Source organism: Anser brachyrhynchus (assembly GCF_964034855.1).
Source record: "Anser brachyrhynchus genome assembly, chromosome: 17".
Taxonomy (NCBI): domain Eukaryota; kingdom Metazoa; phylum Chordata; class Aves; order Anseriformes; family Anatidae; genus Anser; species Anser brachyrhynchus.
The window spans coordinates 14,523,118-14,535,049 of record NC_137710.1 but is presented as its reverse complement, the minus strand read 5'-3'; positions in this window follow the sequence as shown (position 1 = coordinate 14,535,049).

Genomic DNA, 11,932 nt, shown 5'->3' with positions numbered 1-11,932 from the left:
CTTGAAGGTTTTTTGAAGCAAGTTTGCGGACCATACCAAATTGGGTGGAGCTGCTGACTCGTGGGGGGTGAGGCCTTGCAGAGAGATCTGGACTAATCAGAGAGCTGGGCAATCACCCCCAGTATGAAGTTTAACGAGAGCAAGTGCTGGGTTCTGCACCTGGGAAGGGGCAAGCCTGGCTATACGTACAGACTGGATGTGGATGTTAGGTCCTCTCTCTCAGGAAGAATACCAAACATTTGCAGAAGCTTCCCTGGAGGAGGCAATGGTAGCCAGCAGGCATGCAGCTACCTTCAAAGTAGGGCCAAAATTCTGAGAGACCAAACCCGGAGGGGTCTTCAGCTGGTATTGACAATCAATTCTCTAATTGGAGGTATCCAAAAAATTTTACAAACCATGATCTGCGAAGGGAAGTGAAGGTGCCAGGCAGTTACCTCCCTCCAAAGTTGACCAAAGTTCTCAGGTACCTACCCTGAACGGCTGAGGAGAGGATCCCAAACTAAATCTGTATGTGGAGGTAGCCACAAAGTTTTGGCAACCAAGATGAGCCAGAGGCAAGAGAAGCCTCTTGGCATGCACCTCCCTCCAAAACTGGCCAATGTTGTCGGGTACCTAGCCTGAAGGGTTCTGCGGACTGAATCCACAAGTGACTCCCTCTCTGGAAGAAGCCAGAACATTTCACCAAGTATGCCTGGGAGGAGGAATGGGTAGCTACTGGGCATGCGCATAATTCCCAATTTGGCCAAAATTCAGGTAGCTACCCCAGAGGGGCATGCTGCTTTTGTCCGGAACTAATGCAGGTATGCCAAACTTATCGAAAAGTACAATCAGGTGGAGACAGAGGTGGCTACTGGGCATGCACCAACCTCCAAAACTGGACAAAATTGTCGGGGATTTACCCTAGAGGGCTCTGACGTTGGGATCACCAGAAAAGAAAAAAATCTCTCTCGGAGGTAGCCAAAACTTTTAGAATCATAGAATTAGACTCATAGAATATCCTGAGTTGGAAGGAACCCATAAGGATCTTCGAGTCCAACTCCTGGCACCACACAGGTCTACCCAAAAATTCAGACCATATGACTTAAGTGCACAGTCCAAACGCTTCTTAAACTCCAACAGGCTTGGTGCTGTGAGTACTTTCCTGGTGAGCCTGTTTCATTGCACCACAACCCTCTCAGTGAAGAACCTCTTCCTGATGTCTAGCCTAAACCTCCCCTGTTGCAGTTTGACACCACTCCTGCAGGTCCTATCACTGGTCACTAAAGAGAATAGATCGCCTCCCCTCCCCCTCGTGAGGAAGCTATAGACTGTGATGAGGTCTCCCTTCAGCCTCCTTTTGCAGGCTGAACAGGCCAAGTGACCTCAGTCGCTCCTCATATGTTGTTCCCTCTAGGCCCTTCACCATCTTCGTAGCCCTGCTCTGGACACTCTCCAACAGTTTCACGTCCTTTTTGTACTGTGGTGCCCAGAACTGCACACAGCACGCGAGGTGAGGCTGCACCCGTGCAGAGTAGAGAAGCATGAGTTTTGCAGAAGCATGCCAAGGTGAGAAGGCAAAGGTAGCTACCGGGCATACGCTTACCTCTAAAATTGAATAAATTCTCGTGTCCCTACTCTGAAGGGCTTTGCAGCTGGTACGCAGAGCTAAATCTCTCAGGAAGAAGCCCAAAGGTTTCTAGAAGCATACATGGAGGAGGCAAGGGTAGCTACCAGGCATGCAGCTATCTCCAAAGTAGGGCCAATATTCTTGGGGACCTAACCTGGGGGATCTGCAGCTGGTGTCCACAACTATATATCTGTTTGGAGGTAGCCAAAAAGTTTTGCAAAACATGATCCGCTAGAGGCAAGAGAAGTTAGCAGACATGCAACTCCCTCCAAATTCTCAAGGGTAAACAACAACTGATTCCTGCTTTCTTACAGAACTGTTTTTCCATTTACCAGATCTCTCTGGCCAGCCAGGAGCAAGAGTTGTTCTGCGTGGTTCCCATTCACCCCAGTAAGGGAAGGGGAAGGAAAATCAGATTCTGCCCATGGCCACAGTGCTGTGGCGAAGCCAGGCAGATCTGCAATTCAAAAACATGACTTTGTCTGCCTGGGGGGACATAAGAGTGTGGGAGTATTGCCATGGGGGTCGACAAGCCCCGTGGTTGGTGATAACATCAGACTCGTTAAGACGAAGCCATGAGGAATGTAAACAAGTTAGAAGGAACAAACAAGGGTGATTGACGAGATGCCTTGTTGTCTCAAACTGCTGGTTCTCCAACCCTTAAGACATGGAGGTGGCTAAACGTTTGCTGTTGCCGGGCTAATTGTTAACCAATGAACAGCTATTGGGAAAGTACCGCTTGTAGAGCTAAGAGCTAATGGTATAAGAAGGGAGCCTGTCCTCAATAAAGGGGTTGTTGAAGTTACTGATCCTGAAAGAACCCTGGTGTCCTTGTGGTCATTACACCACATAAGAGGAGTTTTCCTCCTACTTCGTGGAGGGCAGATGGGAACGTTTGCACACAACGTGAGATGCATTCTGGAACTCTCATCTTCTAATGAAATGCTGCTAAAAGTTGGTCCAGAGGGACTTAACACATGTAGCCATGAATGGCTGAAGAGCTGCTTAAGGTGTATGAGATGATGAACCCCTCAGGCAGCAGGGATGGGGAAAGGGCCATCAAGAATAGGAGAAAGGAAAGAGATGTCACCGTGTTTTTCTCTCTTGCAGTAAATACAAGGTGATAGTATTATGTTTGCTGAGTGACTCTGTGAACATGGACTGCTGGAAGGACAAGCTTTGTAGGACCGTCAACAGCAGTGGATTCACAACAATGCTGCAGCTGGTGAAAGCTGGCTGTGTTAAGACTGCTGTGAGCAGGGGCTGGAGCCAGCCCTGCTGTGCCTGATGATGGGTGGTGCTTCAGGCTGACCCTCAGCAAAGACAGGTTGGAGAGCCCTTGGGAACATCCTGTAAGGAGAAGATGACTTGCGGAAAACGGACTCCACAATCAGTAAGATTGTAAAGTAGGTATGTTTATTCAGCGCTGGGCAGCACGGGCGGGGTAGTCCCGCCAAAGTCGTGTGCGCCAGACGCGGCAACTTGCCTTGGTTATATGCAGTAAAGAGTTACATATGCATGAAGTTTCACAATATGCCTATACATATTCATAACCTGTCCTCGCTTCGTATTAAAATTAGTTCCAAGGAGTCATTTCCATAAACTCCTCCCATCTGCGCTTGCGCAGTGTATTCTGGTGGTGGTCATCGGGGGTCGTGGGGATGAAGATTGATGACTCTTCCTCATCACTGCTAGTTGACTGTTATAAATTAGTTTTGGTAGAAATCATTCCCGACACATCGTGGGTAAGGTAGATCGAATTTCTATTTATTTGAGCAATTCAGCAAGCAGCGATAAGTAAAACAGTGCTGGGCGGCCGGGGAGTCTCCTGCTCCGCCAACGGCGCACACCTAAGCCCGCCAGAGTCTTGATTTATAGCCTAGTAGTTCCAGGTTTAGTAGCACCTCCTGGTGTCTTCTACGACTGCGCGGCCTGTTGCTAGGGGGTCTTCATCAGTCCTCTGGTGGTCGTGGGGATGAAGATCGTCGTCTTCCTCTGCGTTGGGGTCGTGACTTTGCTGCGGTATCTGTGTTCCCATGCAAGGAGGAATGCCATTTTGCCCTTATTTGGAGCTGGTTTCTATTGCAATTGTTAACTTAACAGGAAGTTCCCATACTTGTTTTTTTCCTTCAACAGGATATTGGGGGTATAAGCAGTCAACCGTTGAAACCCCCCTATCAGCAACATTTAATGAACAAACAAGGCTTTACCCATTACATTGACCTCTTGTCTTTGCACAGACTCAGTTGCTCCTTGGCTCTTGTCCATCTGCAGGACCAGTTTCTACCAGTTTCTTAAGATAGGCTCACTCTCTTATTAATAAGAGACTAAACTTGGTAAGGGGCCCAAGGCTTCTTGCTTTAGTTAATTTGCACAATGCACCATAGTTAGCAAAGACACTAAGTAGCATCCTAGTTTAGTGCCGTCAGCGCTCTTTCTCTACTTGATAAGATTCCCCTAACTCCCTCTCTCAAAGAAACCAAGAGCCTAACTCCCCAGTGGCCTGCAAAGAGCTAGAAAAGCACAGCCAGGGTAGGAGGGCATGGACTGGTCCCTCTGCAAAGTGCACATAGACGGGAGAGTAGGGCTGGATGACTGGTGCTAGGGCAGCACTGTTAGCCACTGCTGATCCATCAGGCATGCAGGTATTTGATCATTGCCACCCTTTCTGAAGAAATAATTTATTGATTTTGATCAATCTTGATTTAAAACTTGATTGAACTCTTGATTTAAAACTTGATTGAACTCTTGATTTAAATCCCCCTTAATTTAAATACCCTTGTTGGAGAAGGGAAGAATTGAATAGTCTTGACCACATGCTGGCTGGCTTCCTGCCTTGGCCAGGCTTCACAATTTCAGTTGAAAGGTTACAAGCACAAGGTTACATGGCAATGGGTGTCACGGTGCTGGATGCGCACGGACAGGAGGCTGTCTTGCTCCCCATGGTCCTCCCAACATCTCCTGGGGACACACTTGCCCAGCTCCTCTGCCACTGACACCTGAGTTAGCCACATGTTTACTTTTCCAAGCTACTGAGCAAAGGCTCTTGGGGAAAACTCTGCTCTCTCTGAAATAATTATACGAACTAGAATGATAATTTGCATACTCTCCACTTTGACTGAACAATGGAACTAGGTCTATGTCTTAATTTGCCCTTTCCAAGTAACACAAGAAAGCAGTCTGGAAAAGCATAGCCCCTTTCTGGCACACACTGCAGCACCCTGATCCTAAAACACAAACATGGACCTGAAATCTCCCCTCAGTGTGGGGTATTTCTGGTTCAAGTCAATTTATGAGTAGTGGCCAGGGGCTGAAAAGCTCAAAGGGCTGCATCTTCCTGGTAGGTCCTGGGTCCTGATGGGTCTCCATTCCTTACAATGGAGAATTTTTTGTAGTAGGAATGAGCCCCCAGGATGGCAAGGAGAGAGGTGCACAAAGCATTGAGACCCAAGAGTCCCAGGATGCCTTCACCTGCCATCCTTGAACTAAGAAGATACATGAAGCTATTGCCGAGCATTTCTGCAGGTATTTCCAGTACCGGGAGGTGTGCTGGGTCCTGCTGTTTGCTTTTCATGAAGGTTCAGATGAGGTTCAGACTGCTGCAGATAGGACTTAAGAGGAGGTGAGGAATCTGTGGAATAATTTTCACTAACGGACACATCTGAAGGATTTACCACCTTTTTTCTTATATTCCCAAAGCAAAAAAAAAGCAACTGTGTTTTTCACTATTAATCATTCAGACTTAATTCAGCTACATGCATTGAAATGGGTAAAGCTTGCCCTACACTTTCAAAAAGTTATTTGCCTTTCCTGGCTCCAGTTTGCAGGAGTGACTTAGGATTTCTGAAACGTCTGCAGTTGAACAGGGAACATGCAACACTGCCTGGTTTGCAGAAATATGGGCTGGCTTTTGCCAAACATTGGCTCTGTCAAGGTCTATCTAACGGAGCTCTGATTCATGCAAGGCTCCAGTCACAGTTGATAATCTGGTGAATTTTTTTCCATAACTCTTTGCCCATAGTTTCTGCCTACCACCCTCATTCTGTCTGGAATTACAGCAAGGAAATAATACGTACAGGAGACACGCAACTGCCTGCATACCCCCAGAAATACCATTGCTTTGCTCACTGAAGTATTGTCTGTTGTGCTGCCTTCTCGTGCTGCAGAGGTATAGCTCAGCAGCCACACATCAGCAGCCTTCAGTGATGTTCACTGCATCCTGCTGAGCTAGTACTGTCATCAGAGAAGTGTCCAAAATAACTGCAGTTTTCCTTGCTTTCATTTTGTAAGCTGTCAGCCGATCCCAAATGCAAGCCCAAAAATGTCGGGATCTTTTTGGCAAAGAGAGGAGACAAATTAATAATTTGACTTGCAGCTCTCAGCCTTGAAGTAATTGTGTACGACAGGGAGACCCTGCCTTGCCCAGGCCCAACTCCTAGGAAGGAGAAGGCAATAATATTACTTACCAATTTGATCTAGATGTTAATTGATTTGAGAGTTCTGTCCCTTCTCTCTGCTGGAGCAGCTAACAAGCCCGATCAAGCTCTGCCTGCTGGTTACAGATGACTTGGTGGGGATAATTACATTGATGAAACTCTCAGACTCTAAAGGGAGGAGGCCCAACCTCAGAAATAGTTGAAAGGCTTCTAAATACCAGACATTGGAGCCCAAACTCAAAGCAAGCGCATGAGCTGTAAACACTTTTCCTTACATTTGGCCAAATCCGTTTTAAAAAAACTGAGTTGCTGCTGGATTGGAGTCTGAGCTGTCCCATGGTAATGAGCAAGGGAAGGGCGGAAATGAATAGCAAAAATCCTCAGGAAATAGTAATCATCCTCATTTCGAGATGCTCAGAGGCCAGGGTTTCAGGCAAGATTCCTCAGTTCCCTGGGAGCACCAGGGTACCACACCCACCTTTCCATCCTTTGTTCTTGCCCATCTCCAATGCTCCCGCTCTACAAGTCGGTTTTAATATTTGTTACAGTAATGGCAGCCCTTAATCAGTCTTTCAAGTCTCTCACAGAGCTGTAGAAGCAAAAAGCAGCATCCTTACCTCTGTTTTACAAGCGAGCAAAATGGGCAAAAACAAGATGAGCCAGAGGCAAGAGAAGCCTCTTGGCATGCACCTCCGTCGAAAATAGGCCCAAGTTCTCAGGTACCCAGCCTGAAGGGGTCTGCGGACTGAATCCACAAGTCCCTCTCTCTCTGGAAGAGGCCAAAACATTTCAGAAAGTATGCCTGGGAGGAGGAACGGGTAGCTACTGGGCATGCACATAATTCCCAATTTGGCCAAAATTCAGGTAGCCAAAAGACAAGGGGCAATGTCCATAAAATGGTGCACAGTGAGTTCCACACCAATATGCGAAAGAACTTCTTCATAATGAGGGTGATGGAGCACTGCAACAGGCTGCCCACGGAGGTCGTGGAGTCTCCTTCTCTGGAGATATTCAAGAGCTGTCTGGATGCCTACCTGTGCAACCTGCTCTAAGGAACCTACCTTGGCAGGCGGGTTGGACTCGATAATCTCTGGAGGTCCCTTCCAACCCCTACAATTCTGTGATTCTATAAGCAGCTGGTGGAAGTCGCACAATCGCCAGCACTTGTGGGTGACATCAACTTTCTGGACGTATGCTGGAAATTTGATACAGCCCCGAGAAAGCAGTCTAGGAGATTCCTGGAGTGTGTGGAAGACAGCTTCCTGACTCAGCTGGTTAGTGAGCCTACTGGGGGGATGCCCCACAAGACCTGCAGTTCATGAACAAAGAAGAGATGTTGTGGGAGATATGATGTTTGAGACCTTGTTGTAGCCAAGGCTGTACACCCCAGGTCATTATATTCCTTGTAGAATTTTGGTTTGAACTCTGGCTTGGGCTCAGTGGTCTGGAGCTGGCAAAGCCATTGGGGAGGCTTGGGTGGTTTCCTAGTGGTCGATTCCTACCCAGCCCATACAAGACCAATAATTCACTATATCTTGCACAAAGTCACTCCAAGTAGTTACAGGGACCTGCTTTTGTGGAAGCCGTGTGGCATCCAGGGCAGCATTCCTAGCACAGGCGGTCTGTGGTATTGGTCTTGGTATGTGGTCTTGGAGACTAGCTACGTGTGTCTTTATGGTGTCTGGGAGGCCACAGATAAGGGGGAGTTAACCTTGCCAGCTGAATCAGGGCTTGCTTTGGGGATCTCCGTAAGAGATCCTTCTCCTGCATCGCTTGTATGCAGGCTGGTTTTTGAACAGATGCAGCCAAATGGGAGAACCCTGAGGTCTTCATGAGAAGGGATTGTCCTCTTTCTTGTGGGTCTATTCCACTGACCCGATAGGCAGCTAAAATGAATCTATGCCACTAACCCTATAGGCAGTTAATATGTTTATTTAACGTATAAATGCTATCGCAGGTATTCCTCACCAAAGTGAAGGTGAAGGTGCAGAGCTTACCAAGGAGGTGTCCCTGTCTTGGTGGAGAAGGAGCACAGAACATCGACTGCCTCTTCTAGGTTTTCAATTATTTCTTCTCCCCTCCCCCCCCCCCCCCCCAGCTCTAGGGTTTTTCCTATCATTAATTTTTTACCACTACCTGCTAACACTTTTATATCCTAAGCTTATCTGTCCCACCCTGGGATGACAATGAGCATATTTTGGGCAAAAAATTGAGTATTATAATCTTCTATGTTTAGTATGTACTTCCTTAATCTCATCTTTTTAAGAGTTAACTTTAATGTTCATTTTATAAAGAATGAAGAAAAAGGTTTCACTCTGGGCACCGCAGACTTCAAGATTCTGTTCTGATGCCCAGAGAGGGTTTGGCACAGCCTGGGTATGCTGCTTTTGTTCAGAACTAAGGCATGTAGGCCCAACTTTTCCAGTGTGCTCCAGGCACCTGTCAGGACCCCCTGGGGCAGGACAGCCCAGCCGTGAGCTTGAGAGAGCTGGGCCATGGACGTCCTGGCTGCGGAGCTTCTCAGGGGCAGAGGTATGGTGGAACCAAAAGAGAGTGTTCATCTCCAGGGGAAAGAGAGAGAAGTCCGCCCTGTGGCACTTGGGGACTCCTGGACTCGCACATGCAGCACCTCGCTCAGGACCAAGCATGGGGACGCAGCTCCTTGGGAAGCCAAGGACAGGGACCGTGACCACATGGCAGCCCTGTGCTGTGAGGGGCAGTGCATATTGTGACCCAGAGTGGTGCTAGGCAACCGCCATGTCCCAGTGCAGGGCTGACAGGCACAGCCTCAGTCACCCCCAAGGCAGAGCTGGCCCCAGCCCAGACATGCGGCTCCCAACAGGGTCCTGGGGCACCAGTGCAGGTGAGCTCGAGCTGGATGGTCTTTAAGGTCCCTTCCAACCCCAGGCATTGTAGGATTCTATGAGGGAGGCGGTGCACAGGGAAAATGGGGTGGGGTGCTGATGTCTGAAAAAAGCAAAGAAACGACAAAACTAAGAGGAGGATTCAAACTAACAAAAGTGGTAGGATTGAAGGAAAGACCAAAGAAAGAAAAGGTCATAATGAAAAGAAACAACCAGACAAAACAAAATCAAAGAAAAACTGTCTATTCCATTGTTGCAGGGTTGGGAACGTACACCGATGGACACAAAGGAATTAGAGCAACAGCCTTGGAGGAGTTTGAGGCAGCAAGCCGAGGTTTCAGCTGTGTTCAGAGAATGCGAAAAGGAAAGGCTCAATGAGATGCTTGGAAGGAGCCTTAAGGGGCAAACAGGACCAGACCTCAACAAATGGAGAAAAACCTGGGGAAGCTCCGTGCAATTTGAGCTAATCCGTGAGAGCTACAGGACATGCAGACACAGGCAGGTAACAAAAAACAGACGGGTATGCTGCTTTTGGCAGAACTAACGCCTAGGGAGGCGCTAGGACCCGGCAGCCCTCGTGATGGAGGCTGACGGGGCGTAGGCGGAGCCAGCAGCGCCCCCTCCCGGGCCGTTGAAAGGCAGCCGCTTGGTAGCGCGCGGAGCGGGGCAGGCGGACAGGCGGGGGCGCGGCGCGGCAGTTTGTAGGGCAGTTTGCGCCGGCAGGGCGCGCTCAGGCAGGGCAGAGCGTTCCGCCCCGCTCACAAGAGCAGCTCATCTACCGGCTGGCTGTGTATAGGTAAAGCGCCATGGTCATCACGAGGCAGAGAGCTCTTTTTCGATAGTCTGTGGCCATCCAGAGTGAGTGCCCGCTCAAAAATGCGGCATTTCAGGTCTCTGGATGCACGGAGTGCCTGGGCCTGTTGCTGCCCTCCGCGCAGAGACACTGTGTGTGTGAGGTGTGAGCAGGTGGATGACCTGCTCAGCCTGGTGGCGGAGCTCAAGGAGGAGGTGGAGAGGTTGAGGGCCCTCAGGGAGTGCGAGCAGGAGACAGACCTGTGGAGCAACTCCCTGCAAGGCCTGAAGGAAAGGCCTGAAGGAAAGGAGCGGGAGTACAGGTCGTGCTTTCCTTCATCCCTACAGTGTCAGGGAGGGGTTCAGAGAGGACTCAGAAAGCCCACCTGATAAACAGATGGCTCAGAGGCTGGTGCCTACACAGAAATTTTGTTTTTTTTTGACCATGGGGTGCTTTACTCAGCACCCGTCCCGCTAACTGCAGATGGGTCCCACCTGTCTCAAGGGGGAAAACAGACACCAGCACAGGAGCTGGCAGGGCTCATTGAGAGGGCTTTAAACTAGGCAGAAAGGGGGACAGGGACGGGGGGAGGGAATAAGGCTCGTTAGAGGTGTGCCAGGGGGAACAGTGTCAGGGCTGGGGGAGCAGGCAATGGCCCAGCTGAAGTGCATCTACACTAATGAATGCAGCATGGGCAACAAACAGGAGGAGCTGGAAGCCATTGTGCAGCAGGCAGGCTATGACTTGGTTGCCATCACTGAAAAGTGGTGGGACCACGTGACTGGAGTGCTGCAATGTCTGGCTATAGGCTCTTCAGAAGGGACAGGCAGCGTAGAGGGGGTGGTGTTGTGGCTCTCTATATTAGAGAGTGTTTTGATGTTGTGCAACTCGAGGCTGAGACTGGGAATGATAAGGTTGAGTCCCTATGGGTTAGGATCGGCGGGAAGGCCAACAAGGCAAGCATCCTGGTGGGGGTCTGTTCCAGACCACCAAACCAGGATGAGGAGATGAGGAATTCTACAGGCAGCTGGCAAAAGTTGCAAAATCATCGGCTCTTGTCCTCATGGGGGACTTCAACTTCCCAGACATACCCTGGACGTGCAATACAGCTCAGAGGAAGCAGTCTAGGAAGTTTCTGGAGAGCGTGGAAGATAGTTTCCTGACACAGCTGGTTAGTGAGCCTACCGGGGAGGTGCCCCGCTGGACCTTCTGTTCACAAACAGAGAAGGACTGGTGGGAGATGTGGTGGTCGGGAGCTGTCTTGGGCAAAGTGACCACGAAATGGTGGAGTTCTCTATTCTTGGCGAAGTCAGGAGGGGGACCAGTAAAACTGCTGTCTTGGACTTCCACAGGGCAGACTTTGAGCTGTTCAGGACACTGGTTGGCAGAGTCTCTTGGGAGGCAGTTCTGAAGGGCAGAGGAGTCCAGGAAGGCTGGGCACTCCTCAAGAAGGAAATCTTAAAGGCTCAGGAGAGGTCTGTCCCCACGTGCCCAAAGACGAGCTGGCGCGGAAGAAAACCGGCCTGGCTGAAGAGGGAGTTGTGGTTCGAGCTTAGGAGAAAAAAGAGGGTTTATGATCTTTGGAAAAGAGGGCAGGCCACTCAGAAGGATTATAAGGATGTTGTAAGGATTTGTAGGGACAAAATTAGAAAGGCCAAAGCTCATCTGGAGCTCAATCTGGCTACTGCTGTTAAAGATAACAGAAAATGTTTTTATAAATACATTAACACGAAAAGGAGAACTAAGGAGAATCTCCATCTTTTACTGGATGCGGGGGGAAACTTAGTGACGAGAGATGAGGAAAAGGCTGAGGTGCTTAATGCCTTCTTTGCCTCAGTCTTTAGTGGCAAGACCAGTTGTTCTCTAGATACCCAGTACCCTGAGCTGGTGGAAGAGGATAGGGAGCAGGATGTGGCCCTCACAATCCACGAGGAAATGGTTGGCAACCTGCTACAGCACTTAGATGTACGCAAGTCGATGGGGCAGGATGGGATCCACCCGAAGATGCTGAGAGAACTGGTGGAAGAACTGGCCAAGCCGCTTTCCATCATTTATCAGCAGTCCTGGCTATGAGGGGAGGTCCCAGTCGACTGGCAGCTAGCAAATGTGACGCCCATCTACAAGAAGGGCCAGAAGGTTGACCCGGGAAACTATAGGCCTGTTAGTTTGACCTCAGTGCCAGGGAAGCTCATGGAGCAGATTATCTTGAGTGTCATCACGCGGCACTTGCAGG